Below are 7,901 nucleotides of genomic sequence, written 5' to 3' on the forward strand. Positions count from 1 at the left end.
CCTAACTATAACGTGTGTGAAACCTATGGTTTTTTCAGGGAATATATATACTTATTCTTCTCCAAGTTTGTCCAAAAAATGAACACGCACTCTACAGCAGATTACTCAAACCAAGTGTATTAATTACAGGAGCAAAACTGTCTATTCGTGTTCAGAAATGAATAATGCCTAACGCGTTTCAGTCCTCCAGGCCCTTGTTCACAGACTTATATGACAAACGGAGCGCCACCAACATATCCCAGCCTTTATCTTCCCTCACATGTGACTTGACTTGTCTCCGTGCATTATAGTACCTGTAGTGCCTCGAAATAAAATATCTGACCCTCCAGTGGGGTCCCCCATGTGACTTGACTTGTCTCCGTGCATTATAGTACCTGTAGTGCCTCGAAATAAAATAACTGACCCTCCAGCCTTTTGAATTCAGACAGCGAGGCCTGCTGATCTTCTTTCCTGGCTCACCGCTGTTCGTTCGTATCTTTATTTGAGGACGAATAAGTCGGCCAGGAAGCACATTGGCTATGGCATTTAAAGACGCCGGCAAAGCACCTGTGGAACAGGAAGTAGCTATCCACCGTATTCGAATCACCCTGACTAGTCGCAATGTGAAGTCACTTGAAAAAGTGTGTGCAGATCTCATTAGAGGTGCGAAGGAGAAAAACCTGAAAGTGAATGGGGCCAGTTCGCATGCCTACCAAGACTCTGCGAATTACTACTCGAAAAACACCTTGTGGTGAAGGTTCAAAGACTTGGGATCGTTTCCAGATGCGTATTCACAAGCGCTTGATTGACCTCCAAAGCCCTTCTGAAATTGTGAAGCAAATTACATCCATCAGTATAGAGCCAGGGGTAGAAGTGGAAGTTACCATTGCTGATGAATAATTTAATCCTTTAATAAAAGATTATTTTTTGTGACCCTCCAGCGGGTGTACTCCGCTTTCATCAATTTCGTAATCATTATGCTGAGCCCTCCAGTGGGCCTCTGAAAACAATGCCCAGTTCAATTTCAATCTGCTATTTACACTTCGGGGCTTTGAGTAGTTCTGTGACCCTGAGACTCCACTGCACATTCTAGTGGCGGTGCGACCTTCACGGCAGGACAGCCGTTAAATCTTCTCCAAGTTTTTACAAAAAAGAAAGCGCACTCCACAGCAAAAACCTTGAACCGAGTTTATTCATTGCAGGAGCAAAACTGGCCATTCGTGTTCAGAAATGATTAATGCTTAATGTGTTTCATGCCTCCTGGCCCTTGTTCATAGGCTACTACTCATAGCCCCGACGCGATGAAGAGTGTGACACCGTCCACCTTGGTAGCTGGATCAGTGAGACAGTTAACTTGCTAACACCTATTATAAAGATACATCAGGCAAGATATTGCCCGAATGCCCCATGGTTTAATGCTGAACTTAGCACTTGTACAAGCCAATGCAAGAAGCTCGAGCAGAATATGGAGATGAAAGTATCTCACAGATGACAAAGCCACCTCCAAGAATGCACTAAGGTTGTATCAGGGGATACTGCACCTCCCCCAAAAAAAGCTTCTACGACACTAGGATTATGGAAGCGGACAACAAAGCGAAGGAAATCTTTAAAATTGTAGATTAATTCCTGTGCCCAGTGGTCACCTCTAGATCCTGCACCCCAACAGTGGAGTGGTGCAAGGAACTCGACCTGTTTTTGTATGCAGTGCAGTGCTGCAGTTTTCTGCCACTAAAGCGGCGATAATTTTAACGTTGTTTCTTGATAATATGCCCCTTTGTCTATTTAAAAAAGCTTCCTGAACCCAGCACCCCAACTACAGAGTCTAGGGCCGTGGCTATCTCCTTCCTCTCCGAGGTATGCCACCTTAGACGTCTTCACTCACATCTCCATGCTCAGTCTCTAGCAGCGGTAACAAGCCTCAAATCCGGCTAGCCCTTGATCCCTGGAATATAAAAGCTGCTAAATATGGTGGCACCCGCAATTAATCTGTAAACCACATTTTCAATAACTTGCTGGTTACAGAGGAGGTTACAGACCCTAAGCAAGCGGTAAACTACAGGCCTATCTTCCTTCGCCCGCCTTCTCTAAAATTCTGGAGAAAGAAGTTAATCACCAACTTTCCATATATCTGGAAGCCAACTGTATTCTCCATCCTACGCAATCCGGCTTCTGCCCCCACTTTGGCACTGAGACCGCACTCCATGAAGTTACTGAGCACATCCGAAGCTCACTTGATAGGAGAGGCAAAGCAATGCTGATACTGCTTGACCTTACAGCAGCTTTTGACACTGTGCCCCATCTCAATCTGCTGCTAGAGTGCCTACACGAGTTAGGGATCAAACACCTGGCCTTCAGCTGGTTAGCATCTTTCCTGGACAGACGGACGCACGAAGTCTGGCTGCCACCATTTACGGCTCAAGCCAGGCCCTTGTTGGTGGGCGCCCCAGGGCTTGGGACGTGGCTCCACACTGCTCAACCAAGACCATAAACCTGCTGAGGCCCAAAACTACCCAAGACTGCCAGACACCCAGTAATACCAAGGGAGGGGAGATAACAGGCTGCCGGGCCCCGCCGCAACACATCCGACCAGGACCCTAGAGACACCAGAAGGAGACATACTCCACAGGTCACACAGGGGGGCACAGGAGGCAACCATCTTAAAATCGGACTACAGGATGCCGCCAGGTTAACAGCAACAAGAAGGAGGAGTGCAGCAATACAAAGACACAACAATATAAAGAGTCTCCGTGACCCAGTACAATTCTGGTATACACCGGAAGGCACCCAAACAACGCAACCATGGCAGAAAGGACACCCATCTGGTCCTTTTCCCTGCTTACTTCCCTAGACAGCTGAGACCTAGCTACTTTTGTATGATGCCCGGTGGTGCTATCTCACAAGCTATAGGAGAGATTGACTTTGGACTCCCTCCTTTGACTATCACCTACCCAGCCAGACTTCGGGCAAACGCTCCTGCGTCTCTCCTGACCTTATCTTCCCCCTCTCCCTTCCCCCAACCCTCTCCCCTCTCTGCTCCTACTCATTCCAGCTTCTGTCCTCTGCCCTCACCTGCCCCTGCCCTTTGTCCCCACCCTGTTTTTCTGTGAACCTCTTCCCTCAACACTTGAGACCGAACTATTTTGTCTGATGCCCGATGGAGCTACCTGGTTTAGCTATAGGGGAGATAGGCCGTGGATTCCCTCCTTGGTCGTCACCTACCCAGTCGGTCTTTAGACAGACTTCCTTCCGTCTCTACGGTTGTCTCTTCCCTTATCCTCACTTTCTCACCTCCCCTACCCCCCACTACATTTCTCTCTCCTTTCTCTCCTTTCCTAATGTATTGCTGATTGTTTGATGTAATGTGTAACTGTTGTTCTTTATCTGTTATATTGTTGAACCACATTGTTGCACTTCCTTTCGTCTCTCCTGTCGTCTCCTCCCGCATCCTTCCTCTATCTATGTCTCTCCTTCTCTCCCCTCTCAATGTATTGAGACTGAACTATTTTGTCTGATGCCCGATGGAGCTACCTGGTTTAGCTTTAGGGAAGATGGGCCGTGGATTCCCTCCTTGGTCGTCACCTACCCAGTCGGTAGGTGATGACCGAAGAGTAGGGTATCTTTAGGCAGACTTCTTTTTCGTCTCTCCTTATTGTCTCTTCCCTTGTCCTCCCCTTCTCACCTCCCCTGCCCCCCACTACAATTCTCTCTCCTTTCTCTCCTCTCCTAATTGTATTGCCTATTTTTTTTTTATGCATTGTGTAATTGTTGAACTTTTTCTGTTACATTGTTGATTCTCATGTAAAGCGCTCTGATGCCTTCGGGTCTAACCAGCGCTATATAAAACTCTTTAAATAAATAAATAAATAAACAACTGTGGAAGTTTGGTGACCGAATAATCTACCGCACCCTGGCCCACTGCAAAACTGCATCAAGAATCTCTCAATTAAATTTGATAGTGTCCTCTCCTTCCTTCTGCAGATTCAAGCTGTGGCTGGGTCCTGCTTCAGCGTGCTTCACATGCTGAAAAGATTTCTTCCACTCCTACCTAAGGCTGTGGGCAGAAAGGTAGTGCAGGCCCTGATAACACCTAGACTGAACTATGGGAATGCTACTTGTGCCTCCCTGACTATCTCCTCAATAAACTACAGGTGGTACGGAACTCCACAGCAAGACTGCTGCTCAGACTTTCTCCCAGGTCCCACATGACTCCTCACCTAAGGGCCATAAACTGGCTCCCGGTAAAACAGAGGGTGGCGTTCAAAGCCATGGTCCTCATGTACAAGTCCTTGAATGGGACAGGGGCATCATATCTTAACAAGAGAATTAGTACTTAAACCCCCGCCTGCACCCTTCGCTCTTCCTCAGCACGCATGGAAAAAGTGCCCTGAAATAATCGTCTCAGAATGGGTGTGAGATCCTTTTCCTATCTAGGACCTTTCTCTTGGAACAAACTCCCATGTAACCTGTGGTTGATAGACAGCCTCGCTCTGTTTAAGAAGAAGCTCAAAACCTACCTTTTCAACAGCTAGAACCCCTCATGCGACCCTCTTCCCCCTCTGCCAGTGCCTTAAAAATTTATATAACATAATATAGCCTTACATAACATACAGCCTTTCACCCACCTACTCTGAAAAGTTATAGGATACAGATAGGAAATAATGCTAAGCTATCCTTACATAGGAGATGAGTCAATGGAGTGCTATCTTAAGACAATGATGGCATATGTTTAAATAACAAAGAGACCTCGAGGACTATCACTACAAAAAGGGCTATTATGTGAAAATTGATGGTAACCCTCGCTATGATAATCCAGCAGTGTGAATTGCGCTCTCCCAATATCAAGGGCAGCCAATTTTAATTTCTTCTCTTTTTAAGTCACAGACATGAATAGTACACTAGTCTCACATTTATCAGCCTGGGATTTAAGGGCCCCTTTACTCAATCAGAAATGGTTAAGGATTGTTAATTGCAGCGAGTTAATTTACATCTGTAAATGTAGCCCAGTTGAAAGAATGTTAGGCATGACATCACTATAGTTATTTGGTACCCAGCTCACAAAGGAGAAAGTTTACCACTTGGTGCTGAGAGTATATGTGCTCCAATGCCAAAATGGTCTTATAAACAGTCCTCTGATGTATCGAAGGCAGTCTCCACTGCTCCAAGCTGTCCTGATAAAACCTGCTTCCATGCACTGTAACTAAAAGATGTTGCTTTAATCTCTTTTAATGGTATACCCAGTTTATTGACTTGTAGGGCTGATTTTGCTTTGTCTCCATTCAAATGCATAACCTTCAGGTCAGTGTAGATGTGATGGAGCAAGGTGGTAACAAAAAATGTTGTATACCCCTTGTCAAAGTAACTTTCCATAGCAATAATATGTACTAAACGTATGGTTTTGAAATTAACCAACATAGAATAGAATGCACACACACAAATACACGTGGGATATTAATCTGCATGAAATTGGCAAGTATAATTTACTAATTTGTCGTATATTGTGTCATAAAGGGTATGCATTCATTGTAATCTAACTGAAAATTGCATGAATGTGCTTTTGTCTGTTTATTTGTGGCATAAATCATGAAGATTGGTAAGTAAATTCACGCATATGTGTTGCTTAAAGCTAAGTAAATATTACCTGGGATATTATTAGAAAGGGGGAGGTAAACAGAAAAGCTTTATTTCGTAAATGTACGTTAATTTTTGTTTGTTTCTGTAATAGTTCCTAAATTGAGGCCTATGTGACTAAAAGAAAGATGGAAGCTGACTATGATTCTGAGGTGGCGGTCTAAGGACGCATGCGCCAACTGAAAGCACGAGCTGCCTGTGCCTGAGCAGTATGGGTCAAGGACAGCGCGGCATGCAACATGGAGTACATGCCAAGTTTGTTGAAGTCAGCAAGTTGACTTGTGGGAATGGGACACCGAATAACAATTTAAAAGACACTTCGGAGGAAGTTAAATTTGAACAATAGCACCACTATTTTTTCTGTCGTAATGATGACTCCGCATTATTTGAACAGTACAGTGATGAGGTGATGCTCATTCAACTCTAAATGGACCAATCACGGACATTCTAGGACATAAGAGTTACGAATTTGAATAGATAAGTTAGTGAAAAAGAGTATATAAGAGGATATTTGAGACTTTGAAGGGAGCTTGCTTTTCGACCTAATCTTTGCAACGCGAGATGCTGTCGGTCTGCACAATTCTTCTTATGGCGCAGGGACTTTGAAAATTTTCTGAACTTTACCTTTTGAATGGGTGCGAAGTCCTATGAGAGGGGAACATTGAGAGAGATAGAGAGGAGTTCTTTGGGAACTATTCTGTCTTATTTCTGATGTCTGCGTCTCTCCATCTTGGTGATATAGTACTTACTTATTTTCTAAACTGTCATGCTACTAAATCAATGTTTTGAATGTAACCTTTCTTTCAGGATTATTAATTTATAATTGAATTATTCTTTCAAATAGAACATAGAGATCATGCTAGGAGATTTATTCTCTAAATATAAAATGTAATAAATGAAGAATTAGGCAGGTCTTGTTGTCCTTTAGTTAACTTTTACTAGCTGATCCATCGAAAATGAATAGTGGGGTGTTTTAAATTCTTTCCTTTAGAGAAATTCATGGTATTAAAATTAAAACTGCAGGTGTGAATAATGTATACATTTTAAGTTTAGGCATTCCGCTATAGTCCTGCGGCTCTCCTTTTAGTCTTCACTGAATCCTCGGAGCAGAATAAATGTGTGAATGAATGAATGGTAAAAGTTATGGGCCCATTTGTGAGAAATTAGTGAATAGCTCTGTGGGTTAAGGTGATGGTTTCTGAATAATTTTTGGAGCCGGGCTGCATCAGTAATTCTTGGTAGCAGAGCATTGGTTTCCATAGGTTAACTAGGATACATGATGTCTAGAGTAGAATATATAGAATTTTGATGTACAGAAAATTTGGACTAACATTTGTTGAGTTTGTATTACGTTTTATGTAGTCTGGAAAAGGTTTCCGGAAAGTGGGGGATGCTGGTCACTCTGTCTGCAGGAAGAGGAAGTGTGGCAAGTGAAGTCGCACATCACATAGTCTGTTTCAAAGTGGTGACATCGTCGTATGTTACAAGTTTAGGGACCTTTACGTGTAAAAGTGGTGAATGTATAGCAAGGGCAACCTGTGAAATCTTGGGTCTGAGCATAGGGATCATTGCAAATTCTGGCTAAACCTCTACCCGTAGAGAGTAATAAAGTTTAACCTAAGCTTGAGAGAAGGGTAAGGTAGAGGGAAGTGCTACTTTATCGGCGAAAGTAACATTCTGTGGTAGAGAAGAGGTAAGCCCTGTCTACTGGAAGTACAGAATTCTTGTGTGATTGAGGAACTATCCTTTTGGTTTTAGCGAAACAGACGAATGGAGTTGTTTTATGTAGTTACCAACTGATTTTGCTGTATAAAAGTGTAAATACGGTGTACCGATACATTTTGTAAAGGAGGGGTCAGTCGAAGCTGCAGAAACTGGAGCAGGGCTGACATCAAAAATGTTGCGCTGGGATTGGTCCGTGTGACCAAGACAGAGTAAGGGCTGATTGGTGCATCAGCTAAAGCAGTGAAATAATTGGTTGAGCACTACTGAAACGTATCTTGTTCTAATTGGTGCGATAGTGTGAACTGCACTGCGATAGGCTGGTGTTACGAAGCAGTTTACAGAAGAGTGCGCGATCTTTTGAAAAGACAAGAGATTAATAGTGAAATGGAATTTTATTAAGGAATGAAGAAAGAGAAATCTTCATGGTTTCAAAATTGTAAAAGTGTGTTTAAAAAGGATAAAGTAATTGAAACAAGAGAGGGAAAAGTAGGTACTCCGCCGAAAACGCCTGGATCATACATGATGAAAAAATATGGCTACCATACATGTATATGGTTAGAAAATTGGGC

The 7,901-nt window shown here is 43.3% G+C and overlaps 1 pseudogene; it reads left to right on the forward strand.

Annotated features, from left to right (window-relative positions):
* Positions 1–461: 461 nt before the first annotated feature.
* LOC147750921 (small ribosomal subunit protein uS10 pseudogene) lies at positions 462–879 on the forward strand (annotated as a pseudogene).
* The last annotated feature ends 7,022 nt before the right edge of the window (positions 880–7,901 follow it).

The sequence above is a fragment of the Lissotriton vulgaris genome, chromosome 1_1 (genome assembly GCF_964263255.1).
Source record: "Lissotriton vulgaris chromosome 1_1, aLisVul1.2, whole genome shotgun sequence".
Taxonomy (NCBI): domain Eukaryota; kingdom Metazoa; phylum Chordata; class Amphibia; order Caudata; family Salamandridae; genus Lissotriton; species Lissotriton vulgaris.